General features: G+C 39.0%; 1 long non-coding RNA gene across 2 annotated transcripts in view; it reads left to right on the top strand.

Annotated features, from left to right (window-relative positions):
• The first annotated feature begins 4,854 nt into the window (after positions 1–4,854).
• LOC126930283 (uncharacterized) overlaps positions 4,855–27,406 on the top strand; it is a 47,721-nt gene continuing 25,169 nt past the window's right edge. The window contains exons 1-3 of one of the 2 annotated variants that reach the window (XR_007717552.1): positions 4,855–5,150; positions 22,977–23,140; positions 25,182–25,422. This is a non-coding gene — a long non-coding RNA (uncharacterized LOC126930283). Of the gene's footprint in view, positions 5,151–21,691; positions 21,756–22,976; positions 23,141–25,181; positions 25,423–27,406 lie in introns of those variants that run through there. The other variant, XR_007717553.1, reaches the window with a different exon arrangement.

The raw sequence follows: 27,406 nt of genomic DNA, 5'->3' as shown, positions 1-27,406 counted from the left end.
AGTGCTACAGTTTAAGAAATATTTTCTGGTCTAAGAAATACTTTCCTATGTCAAGTTCACGAAAATATTTTGTATTTTTTCCTTTAGAAAGTTTCTAATTCTAACTTTCACATCATAGGTTAATTTCAATGTATGGTAAAAAGTGGTGGTTACTATTAACTTTTTAAAACAACAAATATTATTTCACTCAGAAACTTTCTATTGAAAAGTCATTTCCCCAGTGAAGGGCATTGGTGTCTTTGTTTCTAAAACGTTTAAATAACTGTACATAGGGAGCATATTGTTTGAATCTGTACTCTTCTACTTTGATGTATTTATGAATAGTTACACATTTCCCATAGCTTTTAAATTATTGTAGCTCTAAAATGAGTTCTGAAATCTAGCAGAGTAATTTCTCCAACTTTTTCAAGACCAACTTGCCTATTCCAGATTATTTGATTTTGATATACATTTTAAAATTAGCATTTACATTTCTCTAAAACTTCTACTAGAATTCTTAATCAGAATTATGTTGATGTGATATATTCGCAAAATTGAGTCTTCCAGTCCATGAACATGATACATATTTCTCTATTTAGTCTTCTTTAATTTCTATCACCAATAGCTTTTAGGGGCTTTGTATCTGCTTCATTATATGTATTCTTAAGCATGTAATTATTTTCTATATTAATCTCCATTATGTTTTATTGAATTTCATTTTCTATCTGGTAAGTGCTAGTATGGAGAAATTAAGATGATTAAATCAATGTTATAAAGGTATAAATTAAGTACAATAGACTACAACACTTTAAAACATATAATTAAATGCATATTTACAAATGTATACACAAATGGGACAACTGCTATAATCATGATATGGGAATTTCCATAAGTCCGAAGTTTCTTGTAACCCTTTGCAGTTCATCACTCTTTCAACCCTCAGCCCCAAGGAGCCAGTGTCACTTTAGGTCAGTTTGCGTTTTTAACCATTTTATGTAATGAAATTATACTTGTGTTCTTTTGTGTCTGCCTTCTTTCATGAATCATGTTAATTTTAAAATCCATCCATATGAGTATTTTCATCAACAGTTAATACACTGTAATTGCTGAGTAGTATTCCTTTGTGTGGTTACACCACGTTTGTTTATACATTCACTTGTTATTTGACATTTGTGTCATTCCAGGTTTGGGCTATTATGAATAAAGTATCATAAACATCCACATACAAATCATTGTGCAGACATAGTATGTAAATTCCTAGGAATGGAACTGAGAGACAGGACTGGCTGGATTTCCTAGGCCGACTAAGAACCCCAAAGTCTATTTGGGAAGGTGACCACATCCACCTTTAAACACGGGGCTTGCAACTTAGCTCATGCCCTGCCAATCAGGTAGTAGAGAGAGCTCACTAAAGTGCTAATTAGGCAAAAACAGGAGGTAATCATCTATTGCCTGAGAGCACAGTGGGAAGGACAGTGATCGGGATATAAACCCAGGCATTTGAGCCAGCAACAGCTACCCACTTTGGATCCCCTCTCTTTGTAGGGAGCTCTGTTTTCACTCTATTAAATCTTGCAACTGCACAATCTCCTGGGCCGTGTTTGTTACAGCTGGAGCTGAGCTTTCGCTTGCCATCCACCACTGATGTTTGCCACCATCACAGACCCACCGCCAACTTCCATCCCTCCGGATCTGGCAGGGTGTCCGCTTTGCTCCTGATCCAGGGAGGAGCCCATTGCCGCTCCCTGTCAGGCTAAAGGCTTGTCATTGTTCCTGCATGGCTAAGGGCCAGGGTTCATTCATCCTAATCGAGCTGAACACTAGTCACTGGGTTCCATAGTTCTCTTCCATGACCTACCCTTCTAGTAGAGCTATAACACTCACCGCATCCATTCCTTGGAATCCGTGAGGCCAAGAACCCCAAGTCAGAGAACACAAGGTTTGCCAGCATCTTAGAAGCAGCCCGCCACCATCTTGGGAGCTCTGGGAGCAAGGACCCCCGCAAATGCGCCAGGTGCCATAACAGAAAGACTGTCCATCTGATTTGTATGTGTTTAAACTGAGAAGAAACTGTTAGCCAGATTTTCAAAGGAGTCGGACCATTTTTCATTCCCACAAGTATAAGACTTCCAAGTGCTTTAGATCCTCACCAACATGTTGTATTTTCAGCCTTTTTATCGTTCTCGTGGATATGTAATGGTATCTCAGCACTGTATTGATTGATCTCCCAGATGACTAAAGAGTTGAGCATCTTTTCCTGTGCTAATTGACCATTCATGTATCTTCTTTTCTGAAGTATCTATTCAAGCCTTTTGCCAAATCGTTCCTTTGTGCTGTTTATCTTATCAGACTGCATTGGATATATACCATTAAAAAAATCCTTTGTTGCAGATAAATATAGTATCTCCTATATTGTGTCTTCTTTTTAAGTTCTCTTAATGTTCCCTATTTTGGAGGTAAAGATAGATAATCATCAAAAAGGTGATTATATATACACATATAACTATATTTATGTCTGAGAATCATTAGTCTAACATATATGAAAGGATCTATTTCTGAATTCTCTCTTCTCTTCCATTGATATATGTTCTATTTTTTTCAATAATACACTTGATCTTTATTTCCATAGCTGGATAGTAAATCTGGAAATAGGTATTGAATTCATTCACCATTGTTCTTTTATAATGTTCCTTTTTTATTATACCTGATCATTGACATTTCCATATAAACGGTAGCATCAGATTGTAAATTTCTACCAAAATGCCTGTGGAATTTTTACTAGAATTGCATTGGATCCCAAAGATCAAATTTGGGGAAAATTGACTTTTTAACTACAACAACTCTTCTGATCCTTGACAACATTTACATCCCAACTAATTTAGTTCTTTTATAATTTCTTAAAGCAATGTTTTGTAGTTTTCAGCATACTGGCCTTACATCAATTTTGTTGAATTTATTTCTAAGCACATCCTGTATGTAGATGTTACTTTAAATGAAATTGTATTTTTATTTCACTTTCCAAATGCTCATTGGTTATATACAAAAATATAACATTTATATTGAACTTATATTCTGCAACATTGCAAACTCACTTATTAATTTTTATAGATTTTTATAGATTTCTAGGATTGTGTACATACACAATCATTATCTGTTAATACAGACAGATTCAGTTCTTCCTTTTCAACCTTTTCAATGTTTTATTTACTTTTTCTTACTTCATTGCATTGGTTAAGATCACTAATCTAATGCTGAAAAAGGAATGCCTGTAATCTCAGAACTTTGGCAGGTCAAGGAGGCAGATTCCTTGAACTCAGGACTTCAAGACCAGCATGGGAAACATGGTGAAACCCCATCTCTAAAAAAACAAAAAAATTAGCCATGCATGGCAACATGTGCCTGTAGTCTGTTACTTGGGAGGCTGAGTTACAAGGATGGTTTGAGCCCAGGAGACAGAGGTTGAAGTTAGCCGAGATTTTGCCTCTGCACTCTAGTCTGGGTGACAGGACTGCACCCTGTCTCAAAAAAAAAAAAAAAAGATAGTGAATATATCTACCTACTTCCAAAGTGTCCTTGTGTACCTAGTAATTCCTCCCTCACCTTTCTCCCCCCACCTCAGACAACCATTGGTTGACTTTCTGTTATAATAGATCAATTTAAATTTTCCCAAGTTTTCTCTAAATAGAATCATATACTATGTATCCATATTTGGTTTATACATTTATATATTTTGGTATTTTTGTATATCTTTTTCACTCAGAATAATTATTTTGATTTGTAGCCATGTTTTCATGTGTATTAATAGATCACTCCACTATACTGCTGAGTAATGTAATATTCCATGTGATGGATATATCACGATTTATTTTACTCATTCATCTGTTAATGTGTTTGGATGACTTCTGGTTTTAAAACTAAAGCTTCTATCAACAAAGTTGTATGGAGATAGCTTTTCTTTTAATTTGGGTGAAATAGCAGTATCATATGGTAGGTACAGGTTGACTATTTTAAGATACTGCCACACTGTTTCATAATGTGCTTGTAACATTTCACAACCTCATCAGCAGTGCATGAGTGTTTTAGTTCCCGTACATCTTTGCCAACACTTGGAATGGTGATTCTTTCAACTTTAGCCATTTTACTTGGTTTACATTTGCATTTCCTAATGACTAATGATGATGAATACCTTGTCATGTTGTTATGTGCCTTCCATATATCTTCTTTGTTGAAGTACCTTTACAAATATTTTATTCATTTGAAAATCTGATTGTTTGTCTCTTTATTAATAAACTTTGAGAGTTCCCTTATTGTTGTACACAGAGGTTCTTTATCAGATATGCGATTTCCAAATATTTTCTCCCTAAGTGTGGCTTGTCTTTTCATTCTCTTACCAACGTCTTTGAAGAGCAAATTTTAAAAGTGTTTAAGTGCAATTTATTGTTTTGTTCTTTTACCAGTTCTTAGGCTGAATGCTTCCAGCTCTTGCCCATTCAGTATGATGCTGACTGCGGGTTGGTCATAAATAGTTTTTATTATTTTGAGATATGTTCCTTTAGTGCCTAGTGTGTTGGGAGTTTTCACATGAAGTGATTTTGAATTTTATCAAAGGCCTTTTCTGCATCTATTGAGAGAATCATGTTGTTTTTGGTTTTAGTTCTCTTTATATAATGAATCACATAACATACACTTTTTGCATACCTTTTGCATCTGGTAACTCTCCATGTCTGCCCACTTTGTGGGAGGGGCCCTTTGGAGCAACAAACGAGGAGGATTCAATGTTAGAGACACAGACACTCGTGGACTGAAAGCCCTGGACCCCGAGAGTGAGCAGTACCCTGGTGTAGACTAAGAACTCTCAGCACCAAGGCTCCAGACACTCATGAGGATGTAAGGGTCAATCTCTTGGTGAGCGGCTAGGTCCCTGGAACTCTCACCTAGGTCTCAATGAGCATATGGGAAGCTTTTCTTTGGGCAGGCCCTAGCCAGGTGACCCAGGTGCTGGCTGCATCCTAGGTAATCCACTGAGGACCATAGGATTGCACCAATACTAATGCTGGTCTCTTTGGTTATTTTAAGTGTTGCTTTTACTTCCCAATAGGCTGGCTTCAGTGGCAGAACCCTCATAGGAAGCAAAGACCAATGGAAAAGATGAAAAGGCCACAACAGAGTAGGTGAGTCTGGGGCCGCATTAACCTTCCACTCTGAACATTCAGCTAGGTCTAAATGGAGAAGCTGGGTAGTTTGCTTAGAACGTGCCCTGGCCTGAGCCCCCTGCTACCCCCAGCTCCTAGGACGATGGGGATCCTTGTCCACTTGCCCCCTCCCCACTCCAAGGGGACACAAGAAAGTAGCATGGTCCTTCCCCTTGGAACTCCCTTGCAGAAGAGCAGGGCACCTGGAATATTCAAGTTCCTGGGAGACTGGGGGCCAGTTGTTAGCCAGGGACCAAAAGTACTGGTGCTTCCTTCCTATTGGTCACATCATATCCGAGCTTGACCTAACGCTTGTGCTGCCCTGGCCTCAGGGTTTGTCTGTGGAGGCTCCGCCCTACAGCTGGAACTATCTTGCTTGGTCTCCTCAAATCAGGTCGTGACAACGCAGAAATGTAATTGTGATTCTCCTGCTGGCATAAAACATTCCTTCAGCTTGTGTGTGTGTGAAAGGAAGAGGAGGTGACAGGGCATGGGGGAGGGGGAGCAGAAAGAGGAGGGGGAGTGGTGACAAACAGCCTGAAGGACAGAATGAGGAGGAGGGGAGGAGTGGGGAGGCAGGATGAGGAGGACCAGGAGAGGAAGAGGACCAGAGCCTGAATACCAAGGAATCCATATTCTCAGCCCCAGAAAGGCATCCCTGTCTCTCTGGAACTCCACTAACCTCATCTTGGGTGCACGCGCGCGCGCACACACACACACACACACACACACACACACACACACACACACACAGAGTTCTTTGGTCCTCCAGCCTCCTTTCTTCCTATAAGATCAGCCTCTCACACTTCCTCCCATTCCTCATCCTAGGGATTCTTTCTTTTTCCACTGGGTCTTCCAGGGCTCTTTCAGGTTCTTCACCTGCAGCCAAACCCTTGCCTTGTGGCTCTAGAGAGTCCAGAGCACTGAAAGCTCTCAGGAAAAGAAAGTGCAGGACACTTGAGGTCACAGGGTCACCCTGCAGAATCTAAGTGCCATTGTCCAAGGTCAGATGTCAAACTTTTCCCAAAGAAAATCAAAGAAGATCCTTGGTTCAGTTCATTTTTTCTTGTGGACAGTTAAGCTATGAAACGATTATGACCAATTCTCTTTCTAAAGCCAAAGGTCAGCCTTAACCAGGGTAGAGTAGGTGTGGATGCAGATTACAGAAACTGAGCTCTGAGCAAACTTGGGCTGCTCCCACAAAGGCCCAGGGAGGAGCTGCCTAGGCCAGAGTCTAAGAAACCTTCTGTATTAGTGAGCTCAGGCCGCCATCACAAAATACCATCAACAGGGTGGTTCAAAAAGCAGAAATGTACTGTTTCACAGTTCTGGATTCTAAATGTTCAAGATCAAGATTGGATTCCAGTGACAGCTCTCTTCCCAGCTTGCAGATGCACACAGACTCTCTGTGTCCCCACATGGCCTTCTCTCGCTGTGTTTGATTTGTGGGAGGAGGAATGGGGTGAACAAGCTCCCTGAGTTTCCTCCTAGAAGGACACTAATCCTATCAGATCAATGCGCCATGTTTATGACCTCATTAATCTTAATCACTTCCTTAAAGGTCTTGGCACTATATAAGTCCCACTGAGGTTAGGGCTTCAACATGTACATTTTGGAAGGCTGTAAACCTTCAGTTCTGGCTCCTCCTCAGCCTGCTCCCCACATTCAGATGTCAGCAGCTCCCAGCTCTGAGGGAGCCTCACAGGCACTGGATACTCAGGTTCTTCTTCTCCCCCCCAGTTTCTCCTCCTCTCTGTGATTCAGATCCCTCTGCAGTGGCACTTGCATGGTCTTTCTTTATAGTTTCCCCCTTCCTTGCATTCTTTTCTTTCTGTTTTCTTTCTAGGTAGGTCTATACATGTAACATTAGGCATTTGTCAAATGAAGAGACCACCTCATAATTTCTGCATTAATAAACAAGCCTGAATTTATTTCTTCTTAAAGGGAGAAAGCTCTGCTGATCATTCAGTCTCTTTGAGCAGAGTAGACTTAGAATTTGTGGAAAGTGTGGGGTTCAGAGACTGGTTGAGGGCACAGACCTCAGTGAGCTGGTGTGGATTGGTTGGCACTCAGAGCTGCTCATTGGACAGAGTTGCTTTCAACTGGCTTACTTTCAGAAGTCAGGGGCAAGCACTGAGTGAGGGGCTTGCGGAAATATGTTCACTGAGGTGAGTGGCTGTGGTAGGCAGAATAAACTCCCCTAAATGGTTGCTGCAACCTCTATAATTAAGAGGAATTGGATTTCACTCTCCTACCTGGTAAAATAAAGAAAAAAATAAAACAGACAAAATACATGAAAAGAACATTTTCAAAATTGTGGACATCAGGCAAAACAGGACAGGACTGTAATGCCTAAAGAAGGGCCCAAACAAGTGAGCCCTATAATTGCTCCAACTTACTACCTTTAGAGGGTTTCCAAGTTAGGCACAGGAAGGGCAAAGTGAAGAGGAGCTCAGTGAGCCTTTTGAGTCGAGGACACTGAGCTGAGAGTCCAGAGAAGCCAAGATAGCATAAAGTCCATAGAGAGAGTAGCAGGGTGCAGCGAACCGTGGAAAGTAAATCAGAAAGAACTGCAGAACATGACCCAGCATGCAGCACAGTGCTGATCCGTATGAGGATGCCACTCAGGTTCAGAGGAAAAATCATCTCAAAAGATTAGAGAGAACAGTGCCTGGAACTCATACGGAGCTAGAATCATGCCTATTTCCCAAAGATGACTGAAAAAAAGGCCTCATAATTCACAAGGCATAGAGTAGAGATCTCAGGAAGGTTTTGTCTCAGTAGTAAGAACTAATTACCCCTAGACTGAGCACTGCTGTGGACCTCTTGAAACAAATCATAAAAGCAAGACCTGAAATGATCAAACAGTTTGACAGCAACTTGACTGCCTCCCTGAACAAAACGCAAAGTTATAGGGACACAAAAGTATGCAGCAACCAACAAAGTAAAATTCGCAGTGTTTGGTTTTCTATCAAACTTTTGAGCCACACTAAAACAGGGAAATGACCACAATGAAGGGACAAATCAATCATATTAAACTGACTCAGAGCTGACACAGGTGTTAGAATTACCAGAAAAGATCATTAAATCAGTTTTTATAACTGTATTCCATACATCCCCCAAATTAAGTAGATGAAAAAAAAAAAGGTATAAAAAGATTCAAGCTAACATTAAGAAATAAAAACTGAGGCTTGGTGCTGTGGCTCATGCTTGCAATTCCATCACTTTGGGAGGCCTATGCAGGGGGATCACTTGAGCCCAGGAGTTCAAGAGCAGCCTGGGAAACGAAGTAAGACCCCATCTCTACAAAAGCTAAAAAGAGTAAAGAAATAAAAACTGTGATATCTGAGAGGAAGTGTCCTGCCAGGGATTAACAGGAAATTAGAAAATGAAGAAAAAATATTGTAAATGTTAAGGCATAGCAAAGAAAAGTAAAAAGAAATACTGAGAAAAAAAATAAAGGGAAAAGCATCAATGAGTTGTGGAGCAATTCAGCTGACCTCATACACAGGTGACTAGAGTCCATCAAAGGCAAACACAGTGATGGCAGAAAAACTCTTGAAAGAAATAATAATCCAAAACTCACCAAGCGAGGTAAGGTGTGGTGGCACAGGCCTGTGGTCCCAGCTATTCAAAAGGTTGAGGCAGGAGGATCAGGTAAGCCCACGAGTTTGAGAACAGCCTGGGCAATGTAGCAAGATCCTGTCCCAAAGGGGGAGACAACCCCCCAAAAAACAAAAATCTAATCTTACCAAATGTAATAAGAACTATAAATCCACAGATCCACAAAGTCAACATACTCAAGCACTAGAAATATGAAGAAATGACACCAAGGCATATCATAAATTGTTCAATGATGATTAAAAAACTCTTAAAAGAAGCCAGAGGAAAAACACACCTTATCTACACTGGAACAAAGATATTATAAGGATGACATCAGATCTGTCACCAGCAACAATGCACATAAGAACACAGAGGAGTCACAGCTTTAAACACTCAAAGACTAAAATTGCCCACATAGAATTCTATACACTGCAAAATTAGCTTTCAAAAAAACAAAGGTGAAATAAAGGTACATTCAAAAATATAAAATGTGAAAATTCATCACCAGCAGACCTGTGCTCCAAAAATGTTAAAGGACATCCTTCCTACAGAAGGAAAAAGGTATGAGATGGAAATCTGGGTGTCCACAAAACAATGTCAAGCACTAGAAATGGTAACACGTGAACAAATATACACATTTCATTTTCTTATTAGTTAAAACTCTTTAAAAGAAAATTGAGGCCCTGTGCAGTGACTCATGCTGATAATCCCAGCACTTTGGAAGCCTGATGCAGGTGGCTTGCTTGAGGACAGGAATTCGAGACCAGCCTGGGCAACATGGCGAAACCCTGTCTCTACTAAAAATACAAAAATTACACTGACATGGTGGTGTGCACCTGTAGTTCCAGATACTTGGATGAGGTACAAGAATCATTTGAACCCAGGAGCCAGAGGTTGCAGTGAGTTGAGATTGCACCACTGCACTCCATACTGGGAAACAGAGCAAGACTCATCAAAAAAAAAAAAAAAAAAAAAAAAAGGAAAAGAAAAAGAAAATCGATTGTATAAACAATAATAGCAATAGATTGTGCAATTTTTTAATTTTTAAAAAATTTTTATTTTTTTATTTCAATAGGTTTTTGGGGAACAGATGATGTTTGGTTAAATGGACAAGTTCTTTAATAATTACTTCCAAGCTTGTGGTGCACTCATAAACTGAGCAGTATACACTGTATCCAGTGTGCAATCTTTTATCCCTCACCACTTCTCATCCTTTCCTCCGAGTACCCAAAGTCCATTATATCATTATTTTGCCTTTCTGTCCTCATAGCGTAGCTCCCACTTATAAGTGGGAACATACTATATTTGGTTTTCCATTCCTGAGTTACTTCACTCAGAAAAAATGCCTCCAACCCCATCACTCAGAAAAAATGCCTCCAACCCCATCCAGGTTGCTGCAAATGCCTTTATTTCATTCCTTTTGTGGCTGAGTAGTAGTCCATGGGGTGTGTGTGTGTGTGTGTGTGTATCACATTTTCTTTATCCACTCATTGATTGATGGACATTTGGGCTGGTTCCATATCTTTGCAATAAGCAAATTATGCCACTATAAACGTGCATGTGCAAGTGTCTTTTTTATATAATGACTTCTTTTCCTCTGGGCAGATACTGAGTAGTGGGATTCCTGGATCAAATGATAGATCTACTTTTAATTCATTAAAGAATCTCCATACTGTTTTCCCTACTGGCTGAACTAGTTTACATTCCCACTAACAGTGTAAAAGTGTTCCCTTTTCACCACATCCAGGCCAACATCCATTACTTTTTGACTTTTTAATTGTGGCCATGCTTGCAGGAGTAAGGTGGTATTGCATTGTGGTTTTGATTTGCATTTTCCTGATATTTAGTGATGTTGAGCAATTTTCACATTTGTTAGCTATTTGTACACATATTTTGAGAATTGTCTATTCATGTCCTTAGTCCACTTTTTGATGGGATTGTTTTTTTTTTCTTGCTGATTTGAGTTCCTTGTAGATTCCTAAAATTCATATGGAGCCATAAAGAGCCCACCTAGCCAAAGCACGATGAAGCAAAACAAAAACAAATCAGGCATTACATTATCTGACTTCAAACTACACTAAAAGGTCTTAGTCACCAAAACAGCATGGTACTGGTATAAATATAGGCACATAGTCCAATGAAACAGAATAGAGAACTCAGAAACAAAGCCAAATACTTACAGCAACTGACCTTTGACAAAACAAACAAAAACATAAAATGGGGAAAAGACACCATATTCAACAAGTGGTGCTGAGAAAATTGGCAAGCCACATGTAGAAGAATAAAACTGGATCCTCATCTCTCACCTTACACAAAAATCAGCTCAAGATGGATAAAAGACTTAAACCTAAGACCTAAAACCATAAAAGTTCTATAATATCAGAAAAACCCTTCTAGACAATGGCTTAGGCAAAGACTTCATGACCAACGACCCAAAAGCAAATGCCACAGAACCAAAGATAAATAGATGGGATTTAATTAAACTAAAAAGCTTCTGCACAGCAAAATAAACAGCAGAGTAAAGAGACAACTCACAAAGTGGGAGAAAATCTTCACAAACTATGCATCTGACAAAGGACTAACAACCAGAATCTACAAGGAACTCAAGCAAATCAGCAAGAAAAAACAAATAATTCCATCAGAAAGTGGGCTAAGCAACATTCAAATTCAGGAAATACAGATAACATCACTAAGATACTCCTCAAGAAGTGCAACCCCAAGACACATAATCATCAGATTCTCCAAGGTTGAAATGAAGGAAAAAATATCAAGTGCAGCCAGAGAGAAAGGTCGGGTTACCCACAAAGGAAAGCCCACCAAACTAACAGTGGATCTCTTTGCAGAAACCCTACAAGCCAGAAGAGAGTGGGGGCCAATATTCAACATTCTTAGAGAAAAGGATTTTCAACCCAGAAGTTCATATCCAGCCAAGCTAAGCTTCATAAGTGAAGAAATAAAATCCTTTTCCAACAAGTAAATGCTGAGGGATTTTGTCACCATCAGGCCTGCCTTACAAGAGCTCCTGAAGGAAGCCCTAAATATGGAAAGGAGAAACCATTACCAGCCACTGTGAAAACACACCAAAATATAAAGACCAATGACACTATGAAGAAACTGCATCAACTAATGTGCAAAATAACCAGCTAGCATCATGATGACAGAATCAAATTCACACATAACAATATTAACCTTAAATGTAAATGGGCTAAATGCCCCAATTAAAAGATGCAGATTGGCAAATCAGATAAAGAGTCAAGACCCATCGGTGTGCTGTATTCAGGAGACCCATTCCATGTGCAAAGACACCCATAGGCTCAAAACAAAAAAAAAAGGGGGTGGGGGGATGGAAGAATATTTACAAAGCAAATGGAAAGCAAAAGAAAGCAGAGGTTGAAATTCTAGTCTCTGATAAAACAGACTTTAAACGAACAAAGATCAAAAAAGAAAAAGAAGGGCATTACATAATGGTAAAGGGATCTATTCAACAGGAAGAGCTAACTATCCTAAATATATATGCATCTAATACAGGAGCACCCAGATTCATAAAACAAGTTCTTAGAGATCTACAAAGAGACTTACACTCCCACACAATAATAGTGAGAGAATTTAACACCCCATTGTCAATATTAGACAGATCAATGAGACAGAAAATGAATAAGGATATTCAGCACTTGAACTCAGCTCTGGACTAAGTGGACCCAATAGACATCTACAGAACTCTCCACCCCAAAACCACAGAATATACATTCTTCTCAGCAGCACATAGCACTTATTCTAAAATTGACCATATAATTGGAAGTAAAACACTCCTCAGCAAATGCAAAAGAACAGTAATCATAAAAGTCTCTCAGACCACAGTGCAATCAAATTAGAACTCAAGATTAAGAAGCCCACTCAAAACAGCAAAACCACATGGAAACTGAACAACCTGCTCCTGAATGACTACCAGGTAAATAACAAAATTTAAGACAAAAATAGTGTTCTTTGAAACCAATGAGAACAAAGAGACAATGTACCAGAATCTCTGAAACACAGTTAAAGCAGTGTTTAGTGGGAAATTTATAGCACTAAATGCCCACACAAGACAGCAGAAAAGATCTAAAATCGATGCCCTAACATCACAATTAAAAGAACTTGAGAAGAGCAAACAAATTTAAAAGCTAGCAGAAGACAAGAAATAATTAAGACCAGAGCAGAACTGAAGAAGATAGAGACACGAAAGGCCCTTCAAAAAATCAGTGAATCCAGGCGCTATTTTTTTGAGATTAACAAAATAGACTGCTAGCCAGACTAATAAAAAAATAGAGAAGATTCAAATAGACATAATAAAAAATGGTAAAGGGGATATCACCACTGATCCCACATGAAATACAAACTACTATCAGAGAATACTATAAACACCTCTATGCAAATAAACCAGAAAGTCTAGAAGAAATGGATAAATTTCTGGATACATACACACCCCCCTCAAGACTAAACCAGGAAGAAGTCAAATCCCTGAATAGACGAATAACAAGTTCTCAAATTGAGGCATAATAGCCTACCAACAAAAAAAAGTCCAGGACCAGACAGACTCATGCCAAATACTACCAGAGGTACAAAGAGGAGCTGGTACTATTCCTTCTGAAACTATTCCATACAATAGAAAAAGAGGGACTCCTCCCTAACTCATTTTATAAGGCCAGCATCATCTTGATAGCAAAACCTGGCAGAGACACAACAAAAAAAGAAAATTTCAGGCCAATATCCCTGATGAACATCCATGCAAAAATCCTCAATAAAATACTGGCAAACCAAATCCAGCAGCACATAAATAAGCTTATCCACCACGATCAAATCAGCTTCATCCTGGGATGCAAGGCTGGTTCAACATAGGCAAATCAATAAATGTAATCCTTCACATAAACAGAACCAATGACAAAAGCTGCATTGCTACATTATTATCTCAATAGATGCAGAAAAGGCCTTCAATAAAATTCAACACCCCTTCATGCTAAAAACTCTCAATAAACTAGGTATTGAAGGAATCTATCTCAAAATAATATCATACTGAGTGGGCAAAAGCTGGAAGCATTCCATTTGAAAACCAGCACAAGACAAGGGTACCTTCTCTCACCATTCCTATTCAACATAGTATTGGAAGTTCTGGCCAGGGCAATCAGGCAAGAGAAAGAAATAAAGGGTATTCGAATAGGAAGACAGGAAGTCAAGTTGTCTGTCTGCAGATGACATGATTGTATATTTAGAAAACTGCATCATCTCAGCCCCAAAACTCCTTAAGCTGATAGGCAACTTCAACAAAGTCTTGGGATAAAAAATCAATGTGCAAAAATCACAAGCATTCTTATATACCAATAGTAGACAAACAGAGAGCCAAATCATGCATGAACTCTCATTCACAATTGCTACAAAGAAAATAAAATGTCTAAGAATACAACTTATAAGGGACTTGAAGGACCTCTTCAAGGAGAACTACAAACCACTGCTCAAGGAAATAAGAGAGGACACAAACAAATGGAAAAACATTCCAGGTTCATGGATAGGAAGAATCAATGTTATGAACATGGTCACACTGCCCAAAGTAATTTATAGATTCAATGCTATTCCCATCAAGCTACCATTGACTTTCTTCACATAATTAGAAAAAACGACTTTAAATTTTATATGGAACCAAAAAAAGAGCCCGTATAGCCAAGACAATCCTAAGCAAAAAGAACAAAGCTGGAGGTATCACGCTACGTGACTTCACACAAGGGTACAATAAGCAAAACAGCATGGTACTAGTACCAAAACAGATGTATAGACCAATGGAACAGAATAGAGGCCTCAGAAATAACACCATACATATACAACCATCTGATCTTCGACAAACCTGACAAAACAAGCAATGAGGAAAGGATTCACTATTTAATAAATGGTACTGGGAAAACTGGCTAGCCATATGCAGAAAACAGAAACTGGACCCTTTCCTTACATCTCATACAAAAATTAACTCAAGATTGATTAAATACTTCAACCTGAAACCTAAAACCATAAAAACCCTAAAAGAAAACCTACACAACACCATTTAGGACATTGGCATGGGCAAAGTCCTAATGACTAAAACACCAAAAGCAATGGCAACAAAAGCCAAAATTGACAAATGGGATATAATTAAACTTAAAAGCTTCTGTTCAGCAAACAAACAAACAAAAACTATCATCAGAGTGAATAGGCAACCTACAGAATGTGAGAAAATTTTTGCAATCTATCCATCTGACAAAGGTCTAATATCCAGAATCTACAAGGAACTTAAAGAAATTTACAAGAAAACAAACAACCCCATCAAAAAGTGGCCAAAGGATATGAACAGACACTTGTCAAAATAAGACATTTATACAGCCAACAAACATATGAAAAAAAGCTCATCATCACTGGTTATTAAAGAAATGCAAATCAGGCCGGAGGCAGTGGCTCATGCCTGTAATCCGAGCACTTTGGGAGGCCGAGGCAGGCAGATCACGAGGTCAAGAGATCGAGACCATCCTGGCCAACATGGTGAAACTCCATCTCTACTAAAAAAAATACAAAAAATTAGCCGGGCATGGAGGCGGGTGCCTGTAGTCCCAGCTTATTCGGGAGGCTGAGGCATGAGAATGGCGTGAACCCGGGAGGCGGAGCTTGCAGTAAGCTGAGATCGCGCCACTGCACTCCAGCCTGGTGACAGAGCGAGACTCCATCAAAAACAAAGAAAAGAAAAGAAAAAGAAATGCAAATCAAAGCTACAATGAGAGACAATCTCATGTTAGTTAGAATGGTGATTATTAAAAAGTCAGGAAACAACAGATGCTGGCAAGGATGTGGAAAAATAGGAACGCTTTTACACTGTTGGTGGGAGTGTAAATTGGTTCAACCATTGTGGAAGACAGTGTGGCGATTCCTCAAGGATCTGGAATCAGAAATACCATTTGACCCAGCAATCCCATTACTGGGTATATACCCAAAAGATTATAAATCATTCTACTATAAGGACACATTGACATGTATGTTTATTGCAGCACTATTTACAATAGCAAAGACTTGGAACCCACCCAAATGTCCATCAATGATAGATTAAAGAAAATGTGGCACATATATATCATGGAATACTACGCAGCCATAAAAAAGAATGAGTGCATGTCCTTTGCAGGGACATGGATGAAGCTGGAAACCATCATTCTAAGCAAACTAATGCAGGAACAGAAAACTGAATACTGCATGTTCTCACTCATAAGTAGGAGCTGAACAATGAGAACACATGGACACAGGGAGAGGAACATCACACACCAGGGCCTGACAGGGGGTTGGGGGCAAGTGGAGGGAGAGCATTAGGACAAATACCTAATGCATGCAGGGCTTAAAATCTAGATTATGGGTTGATAAGTGCAGCAAACCACCAGGGCACATACCTATGTAACAAACCTGCTTGTTCAGCACATGCATCCCAGAACTTAAAAGTAAAATTTTTTAAAAAGTGGGCCAAGGACATGAATAGACAATTCTCAAAAGAAAATAAACAAATGACCAGGAAACATATGAAAAAATGCTCTCAACATCACTAATTATCAGGGAAATGCAAACCAAAACCACAATATGATACAACCTTACTCCTGTAAGAATGGCCATAATTTAAAAAATCAAAAAACTATACACGTTGGCTTGAATTTGGTGAAAAGTGATCACTTTTACACTGTTGATGGGAATGTAAACGAGTACAACCATTATGGAAAACAGTGTGGAGATCCCTTAAAGAACGAAAAGTAGATCTACCGTTTGATCCAGCAACCCCCGTACTGGGTGTTTAGCCAGAGGAAAAGAAGTCATTATATGAAAAAGACACTTTCACACTCATGTTTATAGTAGCACAATTTTCAATTGCAAAAATAGGGAACCAACTCAAATGCCCATCAATCAACAAGTGCATAAAGAAAGTGTGGTTTATGTATACCATGGGATACGACTCAGCCATAAAAATGAACAAAATAATGGCATTCACAGCAACCTGGATAGAGTTGGAGACTATTATTCTAAGTGAAGTAACTCAGTAATGGAAAACCAAACATCATTACTTCTCACTCATAAGTTGGGGCTAAGCTATGAGGATGCAAAGGCATGCGAATAATAAAGTGAACTTTGGGGACTCCAGGGAAAGGGAAAGGAAGAGGGAGGGATAAAAGACTACACATTGGGTACAATGCTCGTGTGATGGGTGCACCACAGTCCTGGAAATCACCACCAAATAACTTCTCCCTGTAACCAAACACCTCCTGTTCCCCCAAAAGTTATTGAAATAAAATAATTTTAAAAAGGGGAAATTAGAAATTGTTTTGAACTGAAGGAAGGTGAAAACATATGAAAATGGAGAAGGGGATTTATAGCATTAAAAGTCTATACTTATAAAGCCTGTATTTATAAAAGCCCATAAAAATTTTAAAATGATTTCAAATCAGTGATTTCTGCTTCTACCACAGGAACCTGGAAGAGTAAATTAATCTTAAAGTAAGAAGAAAGTAAATTACAAAGATAAAGATGGAAATCAATGAAATAGTATTGTGGGTAGGGAGTATGTTCTCATTTTGTACTATTAGCATATAGCAAAAGTTCATAGCAGTTTTTCTCTCTGGTGCCTTCTGTTAACCAAAAGGTTGCTGGGTCAGACCATACAAGACACAAATCTCCTCAAATCCCACCAAAGATTTTTGAGCAGCTTTTGCTTCGAGCAACCCCCTCATTCTGCAGCTCTCACTTCTCCCCCATGATTTTTTCCTTTTGTCGCCCAAAATGTCTGCAAAGCTTCTTCCAACAAACTGACTCTCCCCAGACCTTTATATGGTACAACTGGTCTCCTTGCACTACCTGAGAGGCAGAGGCTGTCTTCATTTATCACATCTATTATCTGAATTCTGTGGGAGCTTGCAGGGCCAGAGACTGAAGGCCCAGGAACCCCTTTCTCAAGCATGTGACATCGGAGTCGCCATCTGCTCTAAGTAACCATCTGCTGTTGACTCAGATTGTTGCACCTCAACATGCAGTGATCGTCACAGGATCACAGGACACCCAACCCCTTGATTTAGCACTTTCCTGTCTTAATTTCATATCAGATTTGTATATAATGAAATGGACCCATTGTAAATATGTGACTCAATTTATATAGAGTGTCTCAACCAGTACCATAATACACTTTTAGAACATTACCCTTTACCTTCCCAATTTTTTCCAGTGCTGTTGTAGCGGATCCTACTCTCTTCTGCAGCCCCAACAAAACAATCTGTTTTCTGCCTACAAATGTCATCTTTTCTGGACACATTACATAAATGGCATCAGACCATAGACAGTCTTTTGTGACTAGCATCTTTCATTTAGCATAGTGTTTTAAGATTCATCCATGCTGTAGCATGTATCAGATTTCTCTGCTTGTTAATTGCTGACTAGAATTCCATTGTGCAGATAATACCACATTTTATTTATTCACATAACAGTGACAGACATTTGTTTCCAGGTTTTGCTATCATGAATAACACTGCAATGAACATTTCAGCACGAGTTTTTGGTAGACCTATGTTCTTGTTTCTCTCAGATTTCTAAGTGTGAAATAGCTGGGTTATATGGTAAACTTATGTTTAACTTTTTTTTTTTTTTTTGAGACGGAGTCTCACTCTGTCACCCAGGCTGGAGTGCAGTGGCGCAATCTCGGCTCACTGCAAGCTCCGTCTCCCGGGTTCACGCCATTCTCCTGCCTCAGCCTCCTGAGTAGCTGGGACTACAGGCACCTGCCACCATGCCCGGCTAATTTTTTGTATTTTTTATTTTTTTAGTACAGACAGGGTTTCACCGTGTTGGCCAGGATGGTCTCGATCTCCGACCTCATGATCCACCTGTCTCGGCCTCCCAGAGTGCTGGGATTACAGGCCTGAGTCAGGGTGCCCCGCCGATTAACTTCTTAAAAAGCTGCCAAAGTGGATTTCAAAGTAGTTCTATCATTTTACGTTTTACCAGCAATATAGGAAGGTTCCAGTTCTCCGCCTTCTCAGCAAATTTGCTGTTCTCTTTTTTTTTTTTTATTTTAGCTACACTAGTGAGTGTAAAATGGTATCTTACGTTGTTTTTACTTGCATTTTCCACTGACTAATGATATTCAGCACCTTTTCATGTGGCAATTACCTGTATATATGCCTTTAGAAAAACACAGCATTAGACTAATGGTTTTATTTTATGTAGTCACTGCATTATTTAATTCTCTTCTTCATTTTTGTATTTTGTTGTTAATATTTGTTATGTATTACTTCTCAAAAGTTCTAAGGATCTTCCATTGCTGATTATGCTAAAATTTAAGAGTGATTAAGGGGAACTGATTAAAAAATAAAGTAAAATTTTAACATTCCTTTGCTCATTCATCACTACATGTTATGGCTTAGTCTTTTTCTTATGTGGACTTATTTTTAATAGACAATATATCTTCTCTTGAGTCACCTTTACTTTTCCAAATCAACATTATGCAAAATTATATATACATATACACCATATGTACACACATATATACATATACACACACACGGATATATGTGTGCGTGTGTTTCATCTGATGCATGATGGAAGACAGTAGCAACATTAGTTTTGTACAGAGTTTTCAATTTAGAGAAAAAATACGTCACATGGGTTCAAATTTTATGTTTCCTTTTCAACTTTTATTTTCGGTTCAGGCAGTACATGTGCAGGTTTGTTACATGAGTAAATTGTGTGTCACTGTGGTTTGGTATACAAATGTTTTTGTCACCTAATTAGTGAGAATAGTATTTGATAGGTATTTTTTCTACCCCCACCCTCCACCTCCCTCCTACCCTCCAGTCTCAAGTAGACTCTGGTCTATATTTTCCTTTGTTTCCACGTGTACTCAATGTTTAGCTCCCACTTATAAGAGAGAATGTGTGGTATTTGGTTTCCTGTTCCTGCACTGATTTGCTTAGGACCTTCATTTATGTTGCCGCAAAGGATATGTTTATGCCTTTAAAAAACGGCACAGTATGTTATGGCTGCATAGTAGTCCATGGTGTATATGTATCACATTTTCTTTACCCAGGCCACCACTGATGGGCATCTAGGCTGATTCCATTTCCTGCTATTGTGAATAATGCTGTGATGAACATTTGACTGCGTTTGTCTTTTTGGTAAAATAATTTATATTACTATGAGTATACACCCAGTGATGAGATTGCTGGTTTGAATGGTAGTTCTATTTTAAGTTGCTGGAGAAATCTCCAAACTAATTTACACAGTGGCTGAACTAAGTTATATTCCTACTAGCAGTGTATAAGTATTCAATTTTCTCTGCAATCTCGCCAACATTTGTTATTTTCTGACTTTTAATATTTGCCATTCTGACTGGTATGAGATGGTAACTCATTGTGGATTTGATTTGCATTTCTTTGATGATTACTGATGTTAAGAATTTTTTTCATATGCTTGTGGGCTACATATATGTCTTCTTTTGGGAAGTATTTGTTCACCTTGTTTGCCCAGTTTTTAATGGGGTTGTTGGTTTTTTGCTTGTTAAGTTCCTTATAGATCTTGTTTTATGAATCTGGGTTCACCACTGCTGGGTGCATGTATTTTTATGATAGTTAAGTCTTCTTGTTGAATTGAACCCTTTATCATGGTGTAATGCCCTTCTTTGTCCTTTTAGATCATTATTGGTTTAAAATCTGTTTTGCCTGAAATAAGAATTACAAGCCCTATTTTTTCTCCTCTTTGCTTGATAGATTGTCTTCCATCTCTTTACTTTGAGCCTATCAGTGTCACTGCATATGAGATGGTTCTCTTGAAGACAGCATACAGTTGAGTCTTGCTTCTTTATATTCAACTTGCCACACTGTGTCTTTTAAGTGGGGCATTTAGTCCATTTACATTCAAGGATAGTATCGATAGGTGAGGATTTGGTCCTGTCATCATGTTGTTAGCTGGCTATCATGTAGACTTCATTATATAGTTGCTTTATAGTGTCAGTGGGCTATGTACTTAAGCGTGTTTTTGTGGTGGCAAGTAACATGTGTTTGCTTCCACGTTTAACACTTCCCAAAAGACATCTTGTAATGCAGGTCTAGTGGTAATGAATTTCCTTAACATTTTCATGTCTGAAAAGGATTTTACTTCTCCTTCACTGTGAAGCTTACTTTGGATGAATATGAAATTATTAACTGGAATTTCTTTCCTAAAGCATGTTGAATGTAGACCCCCAAATTTCTTCTGGCTTGCAAGGTTTCTCCTGAAAGATCCACTGTTAGCCTGAGGAGTCCCCGCTTTGTACATGACCCAAAACTTTTCTCCAGTTGCTTTTAAGATTTTTTTATTTTACATTAATGTTGTAGAATCTGATGATTATGTGTCTTTGGGAAGGTCATCATGTATAGTATTTCACAGGGGTTATCTGAATTTCCTGAATTTGCATGTCGAGTTCTCTAGAGAACCTGGGGGAAATGTTTGTAGACAATATCCTCAAATATATTTTCCAAGTTTCTTGCTCTCTCTCCAATTCTTTCAGGAATGCCAATGAGTTGTATGTAGGTTTAGTTTCCTTACAGAATTCCATATTTCTCAGGAATTTTGTTCATTTTAAAAATTCTTATATTTTTACTTTTGTGTGACTGTATTCATTTGAAGCAATGTTCTTTGAGCTCTGAGATTCTTTCCCCAGCTTGGTCTATTCTGTTATCAATGCTTCCAATTGTATTCTGAAATTCCTGTATTGAATTTTTCATTTCCATAAGTTCAGTTTGGTTCTCTTTTAAAATGACTGTTTCATCTTTCAACTCTTCAACTGTTTTACTGGTTTCCTTGGATTGTGATTCAACCTTCTGTTGCATCTTGATGAGATTCCTTGTCTTCCAAATTCCAATCATATGTCTATCATTTCAGTTATTTCAGTCTGGTTAAGGACCACTGCTGATGAGCTAGTATGGATGCTTGGAGGTAAGAAGAAACTCTGGCTTTTAGAGTCGCCAGAGTTCTTCACTGGTTTTTTCTCATCTATGTGAGCAGATCTTCCTTTGATCTTTGAAAAAATTATTCAAGGTATATTAAAGAGATATGCTATTTGTCAATAGCATTTTTTGCAGGTCATTCCCAGGATAACCACAGGAAATTCTCACTGACCAATGTTACCTGATGAAAACTGTATGACAGTTGGGTTTTAGAGAACTAATATTATGCAATTTTGGATAACATAGAGCTAAACTTGTTTTCATAGAGCTAAATTATCCAATTTTATTGTGTGTGATTTCTAGATGATATAAAGTCTTGCTCTCTTTAAAAGACAGTTTTCTTTTTTGGGGGGCGGGAGTAGGGGGGACAGAGTCTTGCTCTGTCACCCAGGCTGGAGTGCAATGGCGTGATCTTGGCTCACTGCAACCTCCGCCTCCCGGGTTCAAGCAATTCTTCTGCCTCAGCCTCCCTAGTAGCTGAGACTACAGGCATGCACCACCATGCCTGGCTAACTTTTTTTATTACATGATCCTAGAGGCAGACACATATGTACAGCTTTTCTAAGTGCATAAATAGACTCCTGTTTCTCTTCAGACCAGTGGAGTTGACCAACTTTCATAGTTTTCAATATGTCATCTCATTTTTTTCCTAGAGAATGGGTGATTTAACTATGTAATTAAAAAAAAAAAAAGACAAACAAAACCAGGGGAAAAATGCAGCTTTGAGCTCTACAATATTGAGGCTTATTCTTTGTGGTCAAAAATTCTGAGGTTATGGGGGATCTTATGAAGGTACATGACAGATGAGAGTTACCTTGAGACACTTTATCTCAAAGGTAAGATAGCAAACACAGCATAATTTTAGAACACCTTTGTTTTCAATAAATTTGCTCACTGTTTTTCTTCTCGCTTACTTTTGGGATCCTATACTTCCTTCTGATGGCTGTTTCTCTTCTTCTGTGGGTAGGACTGTTCCCACTCACAGCAATTTCCAGGGCCCATAGAGCTGAGGAAATAGTTGTTCTGGTAGTGGGGCTGATTCATTTCATTTAGGAGCTGCCCTACTGCTGCCATGTCCTACTGGGATCATCTTTGATCATCTGACCTCTTTAAATCATTATTTCACTTCAGCTCATCTGTGTGGATTGGGAGAGAGTTGCGTCATTGATAAGATGCATAATGCAGCTCTTCCTCATTTCTCCTAAAACAGGAGGCAGTATCTGCAATCTTCAGGAAAACCTTCTTCATCTGAGCTCTGAGAACCTCCAACACGGAAAGAAGAAGAAATAAACTTAGGCTGAAGTGCAAGACCTGAAAGAAACAAACTTAGGCTGAACTGCAAGAGCTGAAAGAAACCTACTCTGGGCTCTCCAGGTAGGACCCCTTCCCTGGAAAAAGAAAGCTTCTAGTTAGGTGCCGCTAAGGACAAAGGTTAAAAAGTTTGACTCATTCTCTTGTGTTTGAGTTTTTGAGTATATCTTTACTTTCACTACAAATAAGACTTTATAGTATCCAATTCACATTATGATGTTCCAAAACACTAGATATTAATACTTTTGCCTTGTTGGGCCCCTCCATCTATCAAAGAGTAAGATATATATCCCATTGTGCTGTTATAAAGAGAATGTATTATGACTGTATGTTAAAAGATTTTCTTTAATCCAAAACAACATGATTTTTCTTCTGATTTTAGAATAAATGAAAACATTACTGTTTGAGCCTACTATGTTGGGTCCTATGACCCCCAGTCTTAGCTGATCCAGGCTGAAACCACAAAACACCATGAACTCAGCAATTTATAAACAGTAGAAATTAATTGTTCTCAGTTCTAGCATCTGGAAAGAACACGATGGAGGCACTGGCCAATTTGGTGTCCAGGGAGGGCTCTTTTCCTAAATCACAGATGTCACCTCTCTCTTACGATACAAGGCACAAGGCAGCTCTCTGGGGCCTGTTTTATGAGGACCCTAATCCCATCTGAGGACTGTTTTTATAATCTATAACTCCCAAAAGCTCCTACTTCCTAATACCATTACCTTTGGGGTAAAGATTTCGATATAAGTATGTGGGGGAGTGATATGGTTAGGCTTTGTGTCCCCACCCAAATCTCATCTTGAATTGTAATCCCCATAATCCCCAGGTGTCAAGGGAGAGACCAGGTAGAGGCAGTTGAATCATGGGGGCAGTTTCCCTTATGCTGTTCTCATGATAGTCAGTTCTCATGAGATCTGATGGTTTTATAAGGGGCTCTTCCCCATTGGCTTAGCACTTCTCCTTCCTGACACCTTGTGAAGAAGGTGCATTGCTTCCCCTTCATCTTCTGCCTTGATTGTAAGTTTCCAGAGGCCTCCCCAGCCATGCTGAACTGTGAGTCAATTAAACCTCTTTCCTTTATAAATTACCCAGTCTTGGGCAGTTCTTTATAGCAGTATGAAAATGAACTAATAGAGAAAGACACAAACTTTCAGTCCATAGCAGGCCCTGTGTGTCCTCCCGGGATGCAGAAGAAAGGGGAACAGAATGAGCAGACACAATATGGGAGAAATACGAGGAGAGCTGAGGGGAGGGAGGAGGGAGAGCTGAGTAATATGATTCTCTTCCCTGGCCCCAGAATGGCTGCCTCTTCCTCTGTAATACCTCCTGATCCTATTCTGTGCCCACATGTCCTGCCCTGGTCTCTCATCCTCCATTGTCCGTACTTCCCCCTAAAATAGCCTCTCACCCCTCCTCCTTGTTCCCTGATACCAGGTCTTTCCAGGCTTAGGCTGTGAAGTTCCACATCAGGAGCAGGACTGTTCCCTCCCACTGCCCACCTCCCCAGGCCTTCATTTATCAACCCCTTATCTTGTGGTTCTGCATAGTCTACAGTACAAGAATCTCCAAAATGCAATGGAAGTGCAAACCAGGCCTCCTCATGGAGGGGTGGAGTGTCTCTGCTGAATCTGAATCCAGCTGTCCCAGGTCATTCTAGATGACAATTAGGAAAATATCCAGCATGAGTGGAGCAGAGATGATGTACACAGAAAAGATAGTGATTACAATTTTGACATTTAACTCCAAATCATGTATACTGATTTGTTTTACTTTGTTCGTGTACATTATATAATCTGCATACTTTGCTTTAGAAATGTTTTACCTGAAAAAGGCTTGTATTGTGGTTACTATGACCCTAGAATTCCACTGCTTGTTTTATAACCCAGAGACAGGTGCGCTCCTGTGCCCCAGGACACCTTTCAAGAACAACCATAGCCACATTGTGCTGCAGACTGGAAACACCCACAAACTTGAAACAACCCAAAGGCCCATCATTGAGTGTGGGGATGAACAGATTGTGGTATATTTTATTAGCAATGAAAATGCATGAATCTGTGATGACTGCTAAATCCATAGTTTTAATCATAAAAAAATTAAACAGGAACAAGAGGTGTGACAGATGTCTTAGGGAAGAACAGACAGCCCAGGAGTGGAAAATCTAAGACTCTACACAAAATATACTGCAGAAGAGGGCTTGACATAGAGAAGAAACTATTGTGAACAAGTTGAAAATTGGATACGACACCAGTGGAGAAAGGCAGAAAGAATGCTCAGAAAACGCTGGGGGATAGAACTCTGAGAGGGCAGATTCACAAAGTGCCCACAATCTAATACTTCTAAAAGTGAGTGTATCATCTTGGAAGGTGATTATTGTGTTTCTTAGTCATAGTAACCCATAAAAAAACCCGTGGAAGCCCACAGCTCCTAAGCGAGACTGAGTTCTGAGAACCAGACAAGATATGGCAATACAAAGGCAGCTGTTTTAAGCTGTTAACCTGAGCTATGAAGCTTGGAAAACTACCCTGCCTTCTCCCACTTACTCCACTGAAACTTTTAATTCTGATTCAGAAATTTCCATTTCATTCTTCTATGATTAACAAAAAGGAATATGCTCAGCATTTAAATTAAGGTATTATGAGGAAAAAAACACAATAGCACCAACTTTTTTATCATTGAAAACTTACCTGCACAAAAATACCTGCTACAATATATGAAAATTGTAACCTAACATTTCTGCATATATTTTTATTAATAATTTTTTATTTCAATAGCTTTTGGGGTACAAGTAATTTCTGATTACATGGATGAACTGTATACTGGTGAAGTCTGAGATTTTTGTGCACCCACCACCTGAGAAATGTACATGGTGTCCCATATGTAGTTTGTTATCTCTCAACCCCTCCCATCCTTCCCCATCTGAGTCTCCAAAGTCCATTAATCACTCTGTATGCCTTTGTGTACCCATAGCTTAGCTCCCATTTATAAGTGAGAAAATACAGTATTTGGTTTTCCACATCAGGAGCAGGACTGTTCCCTCCCACTGTCTACCTCCCCAGGCCTTCATTTATCAACCCCTTATCTTGTGGTTCTGCGAGTTCCTGAGTTACTTCACTTAGAATAATAGCCTCCAGCTCCATCCAAGTTCTTGCAAAGGACATTATTTCATTCTTATTTTATGGCTGAGTAGTATTCCATGGTGTATGTATACCATATTTTCTTTATCCATTCGTTAGTTGATGGGCACTCAGGTTGGTTCCATACTTTGTGAATTGTGCTGCAATGAACATTCGTATGCAGGTGTCTTTTTGATAAATGGACTTCTTTTCCTTTGGGTGGATACCCAGTAGTGGGGTTGCTGGATGAAATGATAGATCTCCTTTTAGCTCTTTAAGAAATCTCCATACTGTTTTCCACTGAGGTTGCACTACTTTACATTCCCACCAGCAGTGTCTAAGCGTTCCCTTTTTACCACATCCATGCCAACATCTATTGTCTTTTGACTTTTTATAAAGCCCATTCTTGCAGGAGTAAGGTGGTATCTCATTGAGGTTTTAATTTGCATTTCCCTGATAATTAGTGATCTGGAACATTTTTAATATGTTTGTTAGCTATTTGTATATCTTCTTTTGAGAAATGTCTATTCATATAATTTGCCCATTTTTTTATGGGATTATTTGTTTTTTCTCGATGATTTGAGTTCCTTGTAGATGCTAGATATTAGTCCTTTGTCAGATGCATAATCTGCAAATATTTTCTCCCATTCTGTAGGTTGTGTGTTTACTCTGCTGATTATTCCCTTTGCTGCACAGAAGTTTTCTAGTTTAATTAGGTTCCATTTATTTATTTAGGTCCCATTTACTTATTTTTGTTTTAATTGCATTTGCTTTTGGGGTCTTAGTCATGAATTTTTTGCCTGCAGCAATGTCCAGAAGTTTTTTTCCTAGGTTGTCTTCCATAATTTTTATCATTTCACATCTTAAAGTCTTTGTCCATTTTGAGTTTATTTTTATATAAGGTGAGAGAGAGGCTCTGCCCTCATAAATGGATTAATGCCATTATCACAGGAGAGAGGTCCTTATAAAAGAGGGTGTTTGGCTTGCTTCTTTCCCTCTCTCTCACCCACCAGTGTGATGCCTTTGCCATGTTATAACATAGCAAGACGACCCTCACCAGAGACAGTCCCTCAGCCTTGGACTTCCCAGCCTTCAGAATCATAAGCCAAGTAAATTTCTGTTCTTACAAATTACAAGGCCGGGCGTGGGGGCTCATGCCTGTAATCCCAACACTTTGGGAGGCCAAGGTGGGCAAATCACAAGGTCTGGAGTT

This window comes from Macaca thibetana, chromosome 1, assembly GCF_024542745.1.
Source record: "Macaca thibetana thibetana isolate TM-01 chromosome 1, ASM2454274v1, whole genome shotgun sequence".
Classification (NCBI taxonomy): Eukaryota; Metazoa; Chordata; class Mammalia; order Primates; family Cercopithecidae; genus Macaca; species Macaca thibetana.
Note: the sequence above shows the minus strand (reverse complement) of the source record. Positions and strands in the feature narration are given on the sequence as shown.